Raw genomic sequence first — 20,466 nt, 5'->3', positions numbered from 1 at the left:
CGCTTGAACCCAGGAGGTGGAGTTGTAGTAAGTTGAGATCACACCATTGCATTCCAGGCTGGGCAACAGAGCAAGACTCAATCTCAAAAAATAAATAAATAAAAAAGGATGAGTAGAGTACTAAAATGGAATATGCACAAAGTGAGGAAGGGGGGTTAATTTACCCTGCTACCAAAGACCAGAGGTTAAGGATTATCAAAAATCTATATTTACTGTATTTTCTCCATACTCCTATCCCCAATTATATTCCATTCCTTGTCATAGTAAGGATGGAGAATAGAATGTAATTAGGGATAGGGCTATGGGGAAATATAGGCCCTCAAATGGGCCATCTCATGATCTCCCAGGACAACATATTCATTAGTATCTCCCCATCTTTATTGACAAAATTAGATGAGAAATTTAAAAAATTCGCCAATCATCCAAGGAGTAGTTAACCTTCTGTTATGTGCAAGGTATTCTTAAGGATGCAAAACAGTACAAGTCAGGTCCCTGAACCCAGTGTATTTACCATTTAGCAAGGGAGATAATTCATATACAAAACTATGATACTTAGCTATATTCCTAAACTATACAGTACCTCAGGAATAAAGGGGAACACAGTTCACACATCTGGAGGCGCTCCAAGTTGAAAAATTCTGTCTTCTTTTCCCCCATAAACTTGGACCAAGAGTCACAAATACATTCTTCCTCCATCTAGCAATATCCTTTAACCTACTTGACAACATTCTGGTCATGAGAAAAAAACAATGAATGAAACAGACAAAAATCCTGCCTTCAAAGGGCATATGGTCTAGAAGTAAAAAGGGCCAAGTAGGTACATATATGAGTGACTGGTGTATGTCACTGGTGTGCATGCGTGTGTGTGCGTGTGTGATACAGCAGACTGCAAAGCATATGCTTTGGCTTAAGTGGACAGCTACTACCAAGTTCCAGCTAATTGCTGCTAAGTAGAAATTTTGGCCCAGTGTTCCCAGATCTGGAAGTTCGAAATTTTATGGATTTTATGTAAGAGGTCTCAGCTTTTAACAATCTACAACTAATTAAAAGTGTTTAAAACACTGCAGGCAAAGCAAAACACTTTATAGATGGAATTCAGGCCAAAGATACCAGTCTAAAATCTGTCTTAGAACATGTGTCATGATTTTTGGCTTAGAGATGCAGTCACTTCACACAGTGTTATAAACCAAGTACTATTGGGATGAAGGAGGCACAAGATCCAGCCTCTGAGCCAGTACCAAGGAAGTGAGGGCATTTAGCCTGAGCTCCTTCAGAAAGTATCTCAGAATACGTCAGTGCTTAATTTTCTATTCCTTGTTCATTTCTCACAGCACTTACTGGCCACATCCATGTGTTGCCTCATGCTGGGGTATTTGCTAAGAATGGCAAGACCATTTTGTTCAACCACAAAGTCCATAAACAGCAACTCTACCAATGCAGCTGCCTTGATGGTTTGATTATTCAACAGATTAATACTGTTCACGAATATGAGTAACTCTGATCTGCTCTGTAATAGATTCGCTATTTAGAAAGATAGTAAACTTCTGTCACCTGAAATTCTCAAGTCAGGGACTTTATGCAAACTATCCTGGGCAAAAAAATTTCCTATAGTTAATTCATGTTTGTCTAGCAGTCACTGAAATATGGCACTGATGGCTGAAAAGCAAGCTACAATCTAAAATATACACATATTACTACACAGTAACAATACAAATATTTTAATAAAAATAGAAACAAAGCGGCCGGGCGCGGTGGCTCAAGCTTGTAATCCCAGCACTTTGGGAGGCCGAGGCGGGTGGATCACGAGGTCGAGAGATCGAGACCATCCTGGTCAACATGGTGAAACCCCGTCTCTACTAAAAATACAAAAAACTAGCTGGGCATGGTGGCACGTGCCTGTAATCCCAGCTATTCAGGAGGCTGAGGCAGGAGAATTGCCTAAACCCGGGAGGCGGAGGTTGCGGTGAGCCGAGATCATGCCATTGTACTCCAGCCTGGGTAACAAGAGCGAAACTCTGTCTCAAAAAAAAAAAAAAAAAAGAAAAGAAACAAAGCATACTATTCAGAAGCAAATTTCACTAAATATTAGTGCACAGCAAATGAGAAAAGGACCAATGAACCCTAACAAAAGCTGGTCTTTTACTACATACCTTTATAACAGAACTACACAGCATAACAAACTGAAAACAAAGAAAAAATAGCAAAAATAAACTGTATAGGTTTAAATATTCAACTTCAGATCCTGGAAAAGCATCTTAAAAGATAAGGCCAAGCATGGCCTATAATCTCAGGACTTTGGGAAGCTGAGGTTGGAGAACTGCTTGAGGCTAGGAGTTTGAGACCAGTCTGGGAAACACATAGAGACCCCATCTCTACAAACACATTTTAAAAACATTAGCTGGGTATGGTGGCATGTGCCTATAGTCCCAGCTACCTAGGAGGCTGAGGTGGGAGGATCACTTGAGCCCAGAAGATCAAGGCTGCAGTGAGCAATGACTGTGCCACTGTACTCAAGCCTGGGTAACAGAGTGAGACCCTGTCTTAAAAAAAAAAAAAATTCAGGTAAGTCATTCCCAATGCCAGGAAAATTTATCATCCCTGCTAGTCTCCAGTTGATTGTATTAATCACTGGCAATCATTGCATTAGAAACTTGGTCATCCTGTCTTCAAAATATGGTGCCATTGCCTTTTAACTGGATTAGTTGATAGTATATATGAACTTAATGATAAATCATTGCCTCTGCTATATTTGAGCCATGACTTAGTGTGGCAAAATTAAAATCTAAAATGTAATAGAACAGCTTGAATGTACCTCTCATCAGCTGTGTAGCCTATGGTTTCTTTTGGTTATCAAAACTCTGGGATGTGAAACTTGCATCTGTTACATAGTGTTTTGTGTTCCCATTATTTCTCATTAGAGGAATCACCTAAGGGCGAATCATCTTGCTGTTAGTTTTGCTTTGGCCCAGAGTCTTTCATCTGCAGAACAGGTGAGTTATCACAAGGTAATATCTGAATAAAAATTTTCTGGGGGAGAAACATCTCTTACATGCCAGCAGATTTTCAAAACCCATTTATAAGGACGCTTTTTAAAGCAGATTAAAAAAAAAACCATTTTTAAGAATGGCAGTTATAAGGATGGTCATTTCAGCATATTTTTTAAATAAAATATTGTAAATGCTCATCAACCGAAGACTGGTTAAATAATAGTAGTATACTCTGACACTACTCTAAAGAAATTGAGAAAAGTTGAGGTTCATGAGAGCTCCCAGAATGTTGTTCACCTAAAGGTTATTACCATATGATGTTATCTGTGTGTGTGTGTGTGGGTGTGTGTGGGTGTGTGTGTAGGTGGGTGGCGGTGTGTTTAAGCATTTCTTGATTTATAATGAACATGTACCATTTTAACAAAAGCAATAATCTTTCCTTTAAAAAAGAAAATACAGGCCAGGCGCGGTGGCTCACACCTGTAATCCCAGCACTTTGGGAAGCCGAGGTGGGCAGATCACCTGAGGTCGGGAGTTCGAGATCAGCCTGACCAATATGGGAAAATGCTGTTTCTACTAAAAATACAAAATTAGCCAAGCATGGTGGCACATGCCTGTAATCCAAGCTACTCAAGGAGGCTGAGGCAGGAGACTCACTTGAACCTGTGAGGTGTTTAAGTGATTCTCCTGCCTCAGCCTCCTAAGTGAGGTTGCAGTGAGCCAAGATCACACCATTGCACTCCGGCCTGGGCAACAACAGTGAAACTCTATCTTAATACAATTGACCTATATATATGCAGATATGGAACTATACCCATGGTTTACTCTATCTCACAGGATTTTGGTGCACATTAACCATAGGATGTAGAACAGTGTCTGACATGTAAATATTCAAATTTACCTAATTTATGCTAAATGAAAAATAACAAGGTATAAAACAGGGTAAACAGGGCAAGGGTCTGTGATGGAAAAGATACCTGTTTTTTAAATAATACATAATAATATAATAATACTGTGCCTAAGTTCTCTAAAAAACAGTTTAGGGGAAAGCTTACCTGTTTATCAGGTGTTAGAATCTCAGAGCAGAGAGTGGGGAAAGATTGGTAGGAAAGGATAGGAGGGAAAGGAAACCTAAGGTTATATGCATCAACAAACCAGCTATAGCTTAACATGAAAACACGTAATTGCTCATTCAGAAGGTTATAGGATGGGTTGTAGAGAACTACTATACCTTAGAATATTGCCTGTGTGCGTGCGTGCGTGTGTGCGTGTGTGCATGTGTGTGTGTGTGTGTGTGTGTGTGTGTGTAAGGCGTAAGTGGAGGAGAAAGGCAAACAGGAAACAATTTATCTGCTGGCTCCTTCCCTTCTCCAACTGCACTGGTCAGAGATGTCAACTTCCCTCATTCCCCAATTCCAGGCTGTGGTTACCCAGCCACTCTGGATAGTCAATGGAGAAGAACATATCCCACATTTGAACCTGAAAGTAGCAGAAGAGGCAAGGGTCTGGCCAAATGGGGCTTAGGCATATGAGTTGCTGTAGTCCTCTCCACAATGGACATAACAGAGACCAAACCAGAGCCCAGTCCTCACCGAGAGAAGATGAGACAGCCAGCACTGTTAGAAAACCTGGCAAAAGCAGTATGTGAAGACTCACCACTGAGCTAGCAGACTATGAGGTGCAGACGGAACCAAGGAAATCTCGGGAGATACACTGAGTCTTACACAACGCATTCACTTGCATATAGAATGGAACTTTAACCACGATGTATTTAAAAAACATATATTGGGAAAAACCTGTACTCCGTCTATACACAGTAGTCTAATGAAAAGGGCAGGGACTTGGAGCCAGACATTTCTGAGTTTGAAAATCCTATCCATCTGTTCCTTGTTGTGTAATGCCAAGTACATTGCTCATCCATATAATCAGGATACTATACGGTCATAGTGAAGATTAAATAAGCTACGTTGGCTAAGAGATGTTAGGCTCTGGCAGACGGAGCTGTCTCTTACATAAGAGAGGCTGATTCTTTTCCTTCCCTCATTCAATCCCTCCTCAGTGCTCCTCCAGGACAACCTCACATTATACCACTAACATCATTCTGCCCAACATTATTTATATTTATGATCACTCACTACCCTGGCAGCTCCATGAGGATGGGATTATTTTTTTGGTGTCCACCTTTGGTGTCTAGTACAGTTCATGCTCATAGCTGGGGTTAAGCACATGTCTGCTGAATGAACCAAGAACTTCAAACACCAGTTCTCAGGGGAGACAGCTTTTCATAAGACCATCAGTAAAGTCACGTGAAGGACCCACAAAACTTCTCAACATAGTCGGGCGCGGTAGCTCATGCCTGTAATCCCAGCACTTTGGGAGGCCGAGGCAGGTGGATCACGAGGTCAAGAGATCGAGACCATCCTGGTCAACATCGTGAAACCCCATCTCTACTAAAAATACAAAAAATTAGCTAGGCACGGTGGCGCGTGCCTGTCATCCCAGCTACTTAGGAGGCTGAGGCAGGAGGATTGCCTGAACCCAGGAGGCAGAGATTGCAGTGAGCTGAGATCACGCCATTGCACTGCAGCCTGGGTAACAAGAGCGAAACTCTGTCTCAAAAAAAAAAAAAAAAAAAAAAACACACACAAAACTTCTCAACATAGTCTGGCAGCTGCTGTACTGGCCAGAAAGGTAGGGGGAAAAAAGTTTTTGAAGCTAGACAGATTTGCATTCCAATGCCAGTTCCATCTCTTATTACAAGGGTAATATTTGGGCAAGTGACATAAACCCTCTAAAACTTTCATCCCTATAAACATAAAATGAGAATCATACTATATTTTGCAGAGCTATTTTAAGAAATGAGATTAAATAATATAAACCATTACTTATACGGCATTAATCTATGTCACAAGGTACTCTTATCCTGGCCAAGGCTGATTAATGTAGGGGAAGCAGAAGAGAGATGAGATTTCTGCTATGACTAAAAGGTGTCTGCTTTTTTCCTCTTCTTTTTATTCAATGCACTTTTACTGAATGTCCGCTCTGGGCCAGGCTTTGTACAAAATACCATCCTCCATAAGTTTACAAAGTGCTTTCACCTTAGCCTCTCTCTCTGAGCTCTCACCCTCCTGACTGCTTTAGACTGCCAAGGATATCCACTAGAGATGCTGAGAGAGGAAGAGTTTCCATGACCTCTGGAAGAGATGTGGATTATAGCTCCGACAGCAAAGGCAGTAAATAAGAAAGACATCCAAGTTTTGGTTGATGACATGGTAAAGAATAATTGTGCCAAATACATTTGACCAGCCCCTGAAGGTTCCACCGTGGGTATCTAAGGTTGGTATTATTTTGTAGGCCCACTCTCCTTGTCTAAAAAAAGCTTTTCTTTCAGGAAAAACCCTTTACAAGAATTTAAGAATTCCTAATTCATCAGCTACTTGCCAAAAACTACTAAGCAAAGAAAAGGTCAGTAAAAGTAGAGAGGCACTGTATGTATAACCTGAATAAACCTCAGCAATCTAAGTGGATGTCCTGGGTAGAAAGACAGTCCAACAATAAAAAGTAAAAAAAGAGTAATTCCAGTCTTTACACACTTTTCTCAATGGATATAAGAAGAAATAAAAATCATAACACACTTGTTATCTCCTCATCAATTCTCTCATATACTACAGTTGCTCAAGGTCTCTCATTCACCAACCCACCCCACTCCAACCTTCAAATCCAGTTTCAAATTTGCGTTCTCCCCTTTCATCTTAAAAATTCTTTGTTATGAAGATTCAGCAAGTCTTCCCTATTTTTACATTTTCGCTCCATTCAGGCTACTAGAAAGAAGTAGAGTCCTGGAACAAGACCTAGTAAGAAAGAATCCTTCCACCCTAGAAAGACTCACCTTTGAGAAAACTACCTGAGGGACAGATAGTAACAAGGGAATCTCGGTAGATAGACTGAGTCAGTGAGAAACTAAAGGGAAGACTGTTAATATGAATAACTTTTATTTCTCTTTTGACAAATAATAATTGTACATGTTTATAGGGCAAACAACTCTTCTCTGTTATATACATTATATAGAGTCAGATCTAAAGCTACTAGGTGATTATAATGACTTTTCTTTTTTGAGACTGAGTTTTGCTCTTGTTGCCCAGGCTGGAGTGCAATGACGCAATCTTGGCTCACCACAACTCTGCCTACTGGGTTCAAGCAATTCTGCTGCCTCAGCCTCCCATGTAGCTGGGATTAGAGGCATGCAACACCATGCCTGGCTAATTTTGTATTTTTAGTAGAGAAAGAGTTTTTCCATGTTGGTCAGGGTGTTCTTGAACTCCCGACCTCAGGCCTGCCTCAGCCTCCCAAAGTGCTAGAATTACAGGCCTGAGCCACTATAATGACTTTTTAAATCAAGTAAAGGACAAGCCCACAAAACAAAAAAGGTCAAAGGTTCTAAATGTAGAGATAAAACAAGGAAAACTTCCCCAAATATAAACAAATACTTAAGTGATACATGTAGACTGCTGAGAATAGAACCTGGCATGCTACTGGATTAATGTAGCCATTGTTGTTACTGACCAGATCGTCTTGGTTCCCAGGTCCTTTGTTGTTAGATGATCCACAAACCCCTCTAACAGAAATCACCTCCTTATGTGGTTGTGCAATTTGAGGAGAGAACATGACTTAATAGCTCCTCTAAGACAAGGTTCTTTTTATTCTTCTTTGTTGCTCCAGCCTAGCACAGTGCCTGACACAGAGTCGGAATCAACACATGCTTGTTAAAGGAATTAGTTCTGCTAAGTGAAGATGGTTTACCTTGGAAACCTGAGGCTTTACATTTAAAAGCATTCTAATCTCAGGTTACCTTCTACCGGACCCATTTTTGGCAAGGATTTGACAAATCAGAGGGTCTGACTGAACCAATGCCATATTACACACGATAAGCAGGCCAACTTTAGACACACATTCTAACAGCTTGGCTTAACTGAAAAAGTCCAAATTGACCCCAATTTAGTTCTGTAATCTGAAAATACCACTTCCTCAATAAATATTTTCCATACAGTTGACTACTGCATGTGTCTCTCCAATCTCATGACCTGTCATCAACCCTCGAAGAAAAACAAAATCACAAAGACCAAGGTCTGAAATACAAATAAGCTGGTATTTATCACAGGTTTCCCTTTTGTTGAGCCATTTCTGAATTCACTATAAAACTATGTCTGTATAGGACCTTACTGTCCATGTCAACAAACACCTACAATAATGGAAAGACTTGGGTGTCACCATGGAAAACCTGAAGTCCTGGGATCTAGTACTAGTGCCAGTTCTGCTTCTGACTAAACAAGTTAGTAAAGTTGTTACACCTAACTATTCATACATTTCTTAATGTATAAATGATATAAATATTTGCAGAATGTCTATTATATGCTGGGCATTATGCTGAATGCTAAAAATACAAAGATAAATAATAATGTCCCTATCTTTAAGGTTATGCTATTTTATTAGAGTTGGACAGAGATTACATACAACTAAAATACAACGTAGTAAGTAATATAATGGCATACAGCTTTACAGAAATATACAAGTAAGAGCCCTTCTTCTTCTAATGGGTAGTTAGACACCAGGAAACTAAGAACTAAGAAAGAACACGCTAAGGGTTTATTCTATGCATAAAACAAGGTGGATGGGTAGGGAGGGGAACAAATGCCAGAAAGCAGTTGCTAAATTGGATCCTGAAATCAAGAACAGCATCAAGTCTAGAGAAATATTGTTTTAATTGTAGCATGTAATGAAAATTCTATTTCACACAGGTACACTGGTAACAAAGGGAAGCCCACAAACCGAACACTTTGCAATCTTTGTGTATTTGGTTATTTTGTATTTTCTTTAGAGGCAAGGTCTGGCTCTGTCATTCATGCTGGAGTGCAATGACACGATCATAGTTTACTGCAGCCTAGAATTCCTGGCCTCAAGCATTCCACCTGCCTCGGCCTCCCAAGTAGCTGGGACTATAGATACATGCCACCATGCCCTGCTAATAGTTGGGTATTTGAATTAAACTACAACTACTACAAATAGTCTCAGTCTATCTTGTGAGATTTTTTAAATCAAAGGCCACAACTATTCACACTTTCATTTTGAAGTGGGGTTTTGTTTGTTTTTTAGATTGGGCACAGCTTAACTGAAGTAGTTTTTGATTCAGATACAATTTGAAAAATCTAAGGCTCTTTCTGACATAAAATGTCTTTTCAGTGACAAAGACATGGTGGAAGTATTTGTTATCAAATGTTTAACATTAAAAAGGCATTTATTGGCCGGGCACGGTGGCTCAAGCCTGTAATCCCAGCACTTTGGGAGGCCGAGGCGGGTGGATCACGAGGTCGAGAGATCGAGACCTTCCTGGTCAACATGGTGAAACCCCGTCTCTACTAAAAATACAAAAAACTAGCTGGGCGTGGTGGCGCGTGCCTGTAATCCCAGCTACTTAGGAGGCTGAGGCAGGAGAATTGCCTGAGCCCAGGAGGCGGAGGTTGCGATGAGCGGAGATTGCGCCATTGCACTCCAGCCTGGGTAACAAGAGCGAAACTCCGTCTCGGAAAAAAAAAAAAAAAAAAGGCATTTATTGGCACAGCAAATATATGGTAAAATTAGAGACAGATACATAAACAGATCAGTAATCTAGAGGCATAGTCCCCAATATGCCCACTGATACAGAGGCAAATGGATACATCTCGAGATTTATCCATTACAACTGAGTTTCAGATCCCATTCTAGAATCTGAATTGAACTAGAGAGAGGCAAAGAAAGGGCCCCAGAACTGGGCCACCTCAAAACCTGTCAAGCTTACGTAGTCAGTGATATAGGCTTCCATTTCCCTCTTTGACTCATTAATTAGTGAGTCACAGAGTGCTCTTCAGATTTTCCTTGGGGGCCATGTTGTTCTAGCTCCTCACAGAGGAACCTATAACTCCATTTCATTCAGAGGCTTCACACACAAACTATCCATTGGCTTCTGGTGCCTGCCAGATGTGCTCAGCCCATCCTATTCCTTACATCACCCTTCTGCCAAGTCACCTGCAGTACCTTGCATACAGCAGCTCTCTGCATTCCAGACTTAGCTGTTTCCCATAGTCTAACGGAGGAAAGTTTATTTAAACTTGCATGTTCAAAAGATCAGAACGTAAGCATAATTAGAGGGGAAATGTTAATCATATGTGTATTAACAGGACCAGATAGGCAGGCAGACTGTTTCTTCCTTAGAACTTCCTGGACTACAAATAGCTTATTTCTGTCTTAGATTATAGTCAGCTCTCTCTCAGATGTGAACCCAAGCAGCAAAACGAAGATTCTTTAAGCAAAGTCTGCCTGTTTCGGCATTAATAAGAGTCCATTAATACTGAATAACAATACTTCTAATAAAGAGAGCCAACACTGAGACAGTACTTGTTGTGTACCAGATACTGTTTCAAGCACTTTATATATTAACTCAATCCTCACAAGCCCTATGAGCTAAGTTTCAACATTAGCCTCACTTTAAGGATGAAAAAAGTATTTTTTTCATCACGCAGAATACTTGCCTAGTTAGTAATGGGATTCAAATACAGACCAGCCAGCTCTTGCTGCAACTTTTTCATCTTTTACGTAAAAAGATGTGTTCAGAATATGTGAAACTTGAAAATGTGTTTTCACACATTCTGTTCTGTTTAAAAGATGGGGAATACATCCTTTGTTTACTGTGGGCTAAGGCAAGAATGACCATATAAGTCTGGAAAACCTAGGTTTCAAGTTCTAATCTAGGTTCATGATGAGGGAGAGTTGGAGGTGGGGCACTGAGACTGTGACTAGAGAAGTGTCTTAGTCAGCTTGGGCTACTATAACAAATTACCACAGACTAGATGACTTAAACAACAGACTGATAATTTGGATTTGCCCTTGCCCAAATCTCATTTTGAACTGTAATCAGGTGGAGGGGTGTTTGGATCATGGGATGGACCCCTCATGGCTTGGTGCTATGAGTCTTGTGGGATCTGGCCATTTAAAAGTGTGTGGCACCTTCTGTCACCCTGACTGTCTCATGCTTGCTCCTGCTTTCACTATGTGATGTGCCTGTTCCCCCTTCATCTCCTGCCATGATTGAAAGCTCCCTGAGGCTTCACCAGAAGCTGAGGAGATGCCAGCACCATACTTCTGGTCCTGGTAAAGCCTTCAGAACTGTAAACTGATTAAATCTATTCTCATTTTAAATTATCCAGTCTCAGGTATTTACTTCTAGCAATGCAAGAACAGTCTAATACACAGATATAACTGAGACACCCTCACAGTTCTGGAGGCAGCCCTCTTCCAGGTTTACACATGGCTACCTTCTTGCCATGTCGTCACATGGCAAAAAAATGTGAGCAGACGCAAGTTCTTGTGTGTGTGTGTTCACTTCTTATAAAGATACTATTCCCATCAGGAGGGCTCCACTCTCATGACCTAATTTTCCCAAAGGCCACATCTCCAAATTCTATCCCACCGGGGGTTAGAATTTCAACATATGGTTTTTTTGGGGACACAAACACTGAGTGGGTAGCAGGTAGTATAGGGGACTGGCATGTTGACCAGGTAGTTTATAACTCACTTTATTTTGAAGAACATGGTACAACAGAAAAGCCTAATATGCTTTGGAGACAAGTGGACTCAGGTTTAGCTCCTGGCTCATAAAACATTTAGGTTTATGGTCCTGGGCTAGTTTCTTAGCTTGAGCTTGTTTCTGGCTGACGATGGGAATATTATCTATCTCAGAGTACTGTAAGTACAGATTAAATGAGATGCAATGGGCTCCTACCTGCAAAGTTTACTTACTACACAGTTAAGTACACAATAAAATTTTACACTTCACTCTCTCTCTCCTACTTTTCTATTTTCCTCCCCCCATTCCCTATTAAAGAGATAAGGAGGATGAATCAGCTTCAGACAAAAAGCAAGTATAGAAAAACTGGACACTTGTTTTACTATCCAGCACTGTTTCCCTTTCTCCTGCTGGATAGTAAAACAAGCATCTCTTCATGAGATGCAAACATGATTCTGAGTGAGGCTCTCCAACCCGCTCCACACCTACCACGTGAATGTCAGGTGAGTTAACAGGTAGCTCTGGTCTGACTAACCATAGTTCTCCAATCCCATGGCCATAATGGCTTAGTCCAGGGGTAGAATTTTGACCCCTTCTGTCAGTATCCTTCCCCAGGATTTTAAATTCGGAGTTCTAAAAGTAAGGACCTTGCCTTGTGGATTACAGAGATGAGAGGACAGAGGGTTGCCAGTGACCTCCTTTCTTATCACTTATAGACAGCTTACCTGCAGGAGAAAAGAAAGCCAACTACAGACAAGCAGCATGAGACACAATGAGCACCCCTGGGACACCAAAATATGATTGTGTGCCCAAGGTCACCTAGTATCTACAAAATGTTCTTCAATTTTCTGAGCTTCCTTATTATCATACCATTAAATTTTTATTTCTTAAGTTTACTTGAGTTGGTTTTTGTCATTAGCAATTCCAAAAGTCCTTAAAACATGAATATATATTTTATGTCAGACTTTTCTGCAAGGTGGTTTACAGTGAGGATCCCATTCAATCCTCACAGCAACCCTGATGTGAAGGCATTGGTTCTCTTCCCCACTTCACCCTGACTGCCTATCTGTGAGAGTGTGAACTTCTTTGGAATCCTAGCATCAGAGTACAAGATTCATAGTCACTTTTTGTTTCTTTGAGACAGGGGTCTTGGGTCTTACTATGATGCTCAGGCTTGTCTTCAATTCCTGGCCTCAAGCAATCCTTCTGCCTCCATCTCCCAAGTAGTTGGGATTATCACCACGAGCCACTGCGCCCCACAGTCAGTTCTTATATTTAACCAAATCACATGGCAGAACAGAGGCCTTATAGCCACACACCATACCAACTAGAATACACTCAGACTATACCTGCTTAGATCACATGCCCAATCCAAAATAATTATGGTGGCTGAGGGAATGGAATGTCCTGACTTGCCAAACCGGAAGCATAGGATAGATGAAGCCAGCTTCCCCAGAATCACACACGTGTCTGAACAGAAATTAAGGTGTTGCTAGGAAGGAGAAAGGAGATGAATTTAGGAGAAGCAATCGATAAGTGTTCCTTACATACAAGGAAAATTGGAGTAATCAAGTTATTAAGATCGTCTAGCTCTCTGAACCATCTGATCAATAACTCCTCCTGTTCACATTACTTCCTGCTGTGATCTCACACTTCTTCAGTTTAATTTAAGACTGTGGTTCTCCAGAGACTTCAGCTATTCTCCACAGTGAAGCTAGCTAGTTTGTCAATGACTTCTAATCACTCATCCTGAGTACCAAATTGAAATGCTGATTTGGCAAGATTATTAAAAGATCTCAAGGCACTTTCCAGAACACACAAGACTTGATTAAAAGTAAGTCTCTCTTGACTCAATTAAAATGTCCTTGGCTGTCTTTCTTGCCTTGGTTTCCTCCTTAGTAAGCATAAATTCAAAATAACAGCAAAATAAAAAAGGTAAGGCTTCTCTTTAGGAAAGGGTTTTCTCACACAGCTGATCGACAAGACAGATTTCCTACTGGCTGGACTGACCACAGTGGGCAAATGCATCCTGATACATTCACCATCATAAGATTTTCAACAGGGAATTATATTTCATTAATTCAAATTCAATTCTATTTTAACATCAAAATCAGAGTGTTTCTTACTGTTGATAGTGTCTTACAGTTAAGCTGCAGTCAAGACACACTTGCCATTGCCTGCACAAGGGTGTACTTGGTTGTCAGGTCTGGCATTGTGACTGGACAAATACAACCCTGAACAAATAAAACAAGGGCCATTTCAGGGAGAAACATGAATTTCAGTAGTTGTGAGACTGTTTGCTAAGATCTTCTAGTAAGACCAAAAAAGTGCCAAAGTTGAAACTTGCAAAATACGTGTCAGTGACTTGAAAGAAAAATTTGAAGATAATGTTGAATCATTTCTAAGAAATGTTGCACCATCAATACTCTTGATGGCATGCAGGGCAGTTATTATGTAGGCAAATATGGACAATGAATTAAAAAGTGATTCAAAGCTAGAGCTGATTATGAAGAAGTTTTAGAAATTCTTTACCCAAGTTTCATTTGTACTTTTTTTTGTATATGCAAGAGAGTGACGGACTATAAATTCAGGTCCAAGTAAGTCTATAAGCACTCTTTCATTTACTCCCCTGCTTAGTGGAATATAGAATAATTGTGTATGACATTGAATGAGAACATTTCTTTTTTTTTTTTTTTTTGAGACTGAGTTTCGCTCTTGTTACTCAGGCTGGAGTGCAATGGCGCAATCTCGGCTCACCGCAACCTCCACCTCCTGGGTTCAGGCAATTCTCCCGCCTCATCCTCCTGAGTAGCTGGGATTACAGGCACGCGCCACCATGCCCAGCTAATTTTTTGTATTTTTAGTAGAGACGGGGTTTCACTATGTTGACCAGGATGGTCTCGATCTCTTGACCTCGTGATCCACCCGCCTCGGCCTCCCAAAGTGCTGGGATTACAGGCTTGAGCCACCGCGCCCGGCCCTGAATGAGAACATTTCTAAGGCCTCACTTGAAAATTGTGATGATAAAGACTTCCAAATAGCTGCAGAATAAAATGCAAATAAAACAGCATTCAAAGGCCTCTATAACATGGCCTAAACAGACATTTTCCACTCTTGCCTCCTACCACACTTCCAAGTGCGCTCCATACTGTGGAATTAAATAATTCAAACTGAAAGCTGTTGGAACTTTAAATTATTCGGAACCTTGAGAGGAATGTGGCTATGCAGCCTGAGTCACATGGCATGCAGCTGCAACTTCTGCCCCCATTATTCCCCCATAATTAAGACCAAATGGCGCCAAAGATAAGACCCTCTCAGATTATTGTCCCTCCTCATGGCGTAATCTTCCTTGGAATGTAGGAATCTGTAACCAATCAAATCACTGTAACATATGCACTGGTCTTGTATGGGTAATGTTGTAATCCAGTTACAATTTCTCTGTCTCTGCCTATGTAAGTGAAACCTTACCTTCTCTACTTTGAAACTCTGACCCCATTCATTTGGAGTCAGTGTCTCCCAGGTGGCCATACTTAAGCTTTGCATTCAAATAGACTCTACTTAACCATATTTTCTGAATCTCACTACCTAAAGTTGACAATACCAAATTATACACGTGGTTCCTTAAAGATTACCTGCTCCTTTTCACTTCTGTGCCCTTAAGTTGTTTCTTCCACTGAAAATGTCTCATCTCTCTTCCATCTCAGCAGCTTCATTTACTAGAAGCTGAGATGGATGGTCCAGAATAGCTTCTTTAATATCTGAATTCCTCAGTTTTTTTTTTTTTGTTTTTTTTTTTTTATTAGATGGAGTCTCACTTTGTCACCCATGCTACAGTGCAGTGGCGCAATCTCAGCTCACTGCAACTTCCGTCTCCTGGGTTCAAGTGATTCTCCTGCCTCAGCCTCCCAAGTAGCTGAGACTACAAGCATGCACCACTATGCCCAGCTAATTTTTGTATTTTCACTAGAGATCGAGTTTCATATTGGCCAGGTTGGTCTTGAATCCTTGACCTCATAATCTGCCTGCCTTGGCCTCCCAAAGTGCTGGGATTATAGGCATGAGCCACCTCGCCCAGCCAATTCTTCAGTTTTCTTATCTTTGAAATGAAAATCTAACTTTAGGTTTGATTTGAGGATTTAATGAGCTAATGCATGTAAAGCACTTAAAATGGAATCCAATTAACCTGTGGTCAAGTAGTATTATCTCTGTCTTGAGATATGAGTCTCAAAAAAGGAGTGAACTGGCCAAGGGCACAAAGCTTATTAACAGCAAAGGCAGAGTAAGAACTTAGACTTCCTTACTCCTAGTACAGAACTGTCTTTAGATTTAAGAAATGGCTCTTCCTCTTCCCACCTCCTACCACCAAATACTGATAGATTAGTGAGCAAGTTTCTTCCTTTATTTCCCTATAAACCTGTTTCTTCCTCTTCCTCCTTTTCCTATATTAGATGTCCTAAACATATTACTAAAAACTAAAAGATAAAGAGATTAAAAAGTGTTCCATGTTTGTGCACATTTGACCCTGTTTAACCCTGTGTTAAACCAGTTAAATAAGTTTACTATTTCAGAGCTTCCAATGTAGCTATGTACATAGTCATCATGAAAAAGAAATACAGTGTGGAGTATTTCTGAAATTATTTAATTGGGGAACCAGAGGTCGTCGTGTCACACGTGTGAGGTCGGGCCATGAAAACCTACACACTTCGCAGTTCCCTGCTGCTTAAGGAATAAGAGCTCTAACTCCTTCACATAACAGACTATAGAGTCTTCATACTCCGGCCATGCGAACCCCACAACTTCTTTCACGTGTCAGCTCCATTCTGATCATTCCGTTATGTCAGGTACAAGTTTCACAAGCTTTTCCCTCTGGCTAAAATACCTTGGCTCTCTTCTTGTCCAACTTTTACTGATCCCTCGAGACCTGGGTGGTGAAACCAGGCCCTGAAGCCTTCTTGGATTATTCCCAGTTAGCTGTATCCTCCCCTGTGCTCTCATGGCACTTGGTTTAGGTTGGAATTGCAGCATGTCAGTGGCTCTCAGTTACCATCGAACGACTGATTTCCTTCTCCACCTGGCTCCTGAAGGCCAAGGACGGTACCATTTACATCCCCAGTGAGAGGCATCCTGTAGGCACTCAGTAAAAGCCTACATTTCCTTGGCCCTCTTCTGCTGGGACACTATTCTAAAACAAAGCTTTCCTGGATTCTCAAACACCTGAGTTATGCTGTTTTTCCTGGTGTAAATAACAATAGGGATACTTACACTTTTATGCCTAATAGATCTTTCAAGAAGAGCAGTTATGTTAAGTCGCTGTGTATTGCAGTCCCGTAGAAGTCACCACTTGGAAGGCAACACATTCCTTCCTTTTCAGTCAATTGTAATCATGAGACCCTTCAGACTTAGCCGCAATAAACCCTATTTTTCTAAATGTTCAAAAGACTGTCAAATATTGCTCCTCCAATTTTAATAAAGTCCCTGCAGATTTGGGAACAGAAAGCATTTACGTTACTTGTTACTAAAACAAGGAACTCCATTAAAAATCAACAGTATGAGATAAAAACTAGAGATGATAAGCCATGATTAGTTTACTCATGGTGAAGGTTTCTGGCCTCTCAGATTCCCTAGACGGACGTTTTTTTAGAAAACACATTTAGTATATCATTTGTCTGACTTGGAAAACAATCTTCAAGCCTGGCATGGTGGCTCATGCCTATAATCCCTGCACTTTGGGAGGCTGAGGTGGGTGGATCACCTGAGGTCAGGAGTTTGAGACCAGCCTGACCAACAAGGTGAAACTCGGTCTTTACTAAAAATACAAAATTAGCTAGGTGTGCTGGCATATGCCTATAATCCCAGCTACTCAGGAGGCTGAGGCAGGAGAATCACTTGAACCCAGGAGGCGGAGGTTACAGTGAGCTGAGATCGCATCATTGCACTCCAGCCTGGGCAACAAGAGCAAAACTCCATCTCAAAAAAAAAGAAATAATCTTCCAGAGAAGTCTGTAAGTCATGCCTGGCAAGTAGGGAATACTAACATTTCCAGGAAAAGTAGGCATAAGATTTAAAAATTCATTAATTCAAACACTAAAACACAGGAACAGCATAGCTACAACGTCTTTTTCTTTACATCTTTTTTTTTTTTTTAAACAAGTGGGGTCTCAGCAGGATGTGGTGGCTCATGTGTATAATCCTAAGACTTTGAGAGGCAAAGGCAGGCAAATCACTTAAGCCCAGGAATTCGGGACCAGGCAACATGGCAAACCCTGTCTCTACTAAAAAAAAAATACAAAAATTAGCCAGGCTTGGTGGTGTCTTCCTATAATGCAGGCTACTCTGGAGGCTGAGGTGGAAGGATAGCTTCAGCCCAGAAGGCAGATGTTACAGTGAGCTTAGATTGTGCCACTGCACTCCAGTCTGGGTGACAGAGCCAGACCCTGTCTCAATTAATTCAGTGAATGAATGGCCACAGACCTCGATCCAGAAATAGTGTCAGGGTAAGGTCTCCAGGAGGTGGAGGGATTGAATGGGGGAATTATCTTCTAAGACCCTTTCCAAGGCTCCCAAAATCCCCGGCCTTCACTTGCCAGGCATCGTGTGTTTTCCTGACATCGCTTTCCAGTGGCGCAGGAGCAGAGAGCTTCACTGCCCAGAGCAGCAGAGAGGTGTGGCAACAGAGGCACAGTTGAGCAGAGGAAGAGGAATGTGGCCTCCAGGGAAGCCAGAGCTGACTGACAATTCCTTGGGAAAAGATCTATTCATTGATTTTGTACCAAACCTGATGTACCCTCATTTGTCAAAGGTGGCACCAGGTGGCTGTCAATGTCACATACAGGAGTAAAACTGTTCCTAGAGCAAATGATAATGAGAGAGCTAAGGTAGATGCATGCTTGAGCTCCCATATGGGGGCTCTGTGGGAGACTAATAGGTCTATGAAAGAGAACTCCAGTCAGAGTACAAAATACAGCACGCAAATAGAGAGTCTTGGTTCTGACCGGTGCTTGCAGGAACTTCTGGAGCTTCCGATATTATGAAGCAACTGGACTGCTTGAGGCTATCAACCAACTTCAGAAATTTTTTTTTTTGAGAGGGTGTCTTACTCTGTCACCCAGGCTGGAGTGCAGCGGTGCAATTTTGGCTCACTGCAACCTCTGCCTCCTGGGTTCAAGTGATTCTCCTGCCTCAGCCTCCTGAATAGCTGGGATGACAGGTGCCTGCCATTGCACCTGGCTAATTTTTGTTTTTTAGTAGAGATGGAGTTTCACCATTTTGGCCAGGCTGGTCTTGAACTCCCGACCTCGTGATCCAACCACCTCAACCTCCCAAAGTGCTGGGATTATAGCACGTGGGACCACCATGTCCAGCCCCAGCCTGAAAAGTTATGCCATCAGTGACTGAGGCCAGAGAGCCACTCAAAAAAATCAGATCTTGGAAATGGTAGTGCTAGAGCAGTTCCTGACCATTCTGCCCAAGGAGACCCAGAACTGGGTGCAGAAGCATCATCCACAGCATGTCAGACAGGCTCTGGTCCTGGTGGGAACACTTGCAGAGAGAACCTGGTGAAACAAAGAATGGGGTTGCAGCCCATGAGCTGGGAAAGGAGGCAGTGCTCTTGGGAGGAACAGCAGTTGGCCCCAGGCTTCAAGTGGAAGTCAGCAGAGCCCCAACCAATGGGTCTGTTCCAAAAAGAATACTGAAATACGTACCGGGTACTATAAGAACAGCTGGGCTGGAATACTCTCAAAGAAACCCAGACTGTATATGAAAGAGCTATGCATGTCTAACACATTTTAGCCCTTTCTGGGCAGAAAAGCCCCAAAGACTGGAAGATAGTATCTGAGCTCATCTGGCCTGAGTCCCAGAGTTGGTTGACATTTGAAGATGTAGCTGTGTACTTTTCTGAGGAAGAATGGCAATTACTGGATCCTCCTGAGAAGACTCTATGATGATGTAATGCAGGATATATCTGTGAGACTGTCATCTCTCTAGGGTTAAGGCTAAAAAATGACCCCGGAAATAATTATCCCGTATCTGTTTCTGCATCTGAAATACAAACACCAGGATGCAAAGTATCAAAAAAGACCAGAGTGAAAACTGCCCAGAAAACAATGGGCAGGGAAAATCATGGTGATACACACAGGGTATGAGAATGGCATCAAGCTTTTCCAAAGAAGAAAGAAACTTACAACTTGTAAGTTACAGCTTCCAAAACTTATGGATCTTCATGGAAAAGGCCACACAGGAGAACCTTTTAAACGTCAGGAATGTGGGAAAAGCTTCAGAGTTAGCTCTGATCTTACTAAGCACCAGAGAATTCACACTGAAAACCCTATAAATGTCAACAATGTGACAGGGGGTTTAGATGGAGTTCAGATCTTAATAGACTCTTCATGACACATCAAGGAATAAACCCATATAGATGCTCATGGTGTAGGAAAAGCTTCAGTCATGACACATCTATACACACACCAAAGAATTCATACAGGAGAGAAGCCTTTAAATATAATTGTGGAAAAGATTCATTCACAAATCCCACCTTATTAAACACCAGAGAACTCACACGGGTGAGCAGCCTTATACTTGTAGCATATGCAGGAGAAACTTTAGTAGGCAGTTGACCCTTCTTAGGCACCAGAAACTCCAGAGAAGACAGAAGCATGTCCAATGTCTCTAAACTGAGGAAAGTTAACCATATGGAGCTTGACCTTAGAAGTGATAAAAAGAATACAAAATTACAATGCACCCAATGGTAGGAATCTGTCATCAATAGAACATTTGGGAGGGGTACATGTTATAGTTCACAAAAAGGAATCTAACCTGTCTTATTCAGCAGTGCATCTTCAGTGCCTAGCACAAGACTGATACATAATATTTTATAAATAAAAA

The 20,466-nt window shown here is 41.4% G+C and overlaps 1 protein-coding gene and 2 pseudogenes across 1 annotated transcript in view; 1 reads left to right on the top strand and 2 right to left on the bottom strand.

Moving 5' to 3' along the window:
* GAB2 (GRB2 associated binding protein 2) overlaps positions 1–20,466 on the bottom strand; it is a 213,073-nt gene that overhangs the window by 159,273 nt on the left and 33,334 nt on the right. The window lies entirely within an intron of this gene.
* LOC104652495 (putative RNA-binding protein 19 pseudogene) overlaps positions 1–20,466 on the bottom strand; it is a 119,591-nt pseudogene that overhangs the window by 65,894 nt on the left and 33,231 nt on the right.
* Positions 16,365–20,254, top strand: LOC101047284 (zinc finger protein 75D pseudogene; annotated as a pseudogene).

The sequence above is a fragment of the Saimiri boliviensis genome, chromosome 6 (genome assembly GCF_048565385.1).
Source record: "Saimiri boliviensis isolate mSaiBol1 chromosome 6, mSaiBol1.pri, whole genome shotgun sequence".
NCBI classification, from domain to species: Eukaryota; Metazoa; Chordata; class Mammalia; order Primates; family Cebidae; genus Saimiri; species Saimiri boliviensis.
Note: the sequence above shows the minus strand (reverse complement) of the source record. Positions and strands in the feature narration are given on the sequence as shown.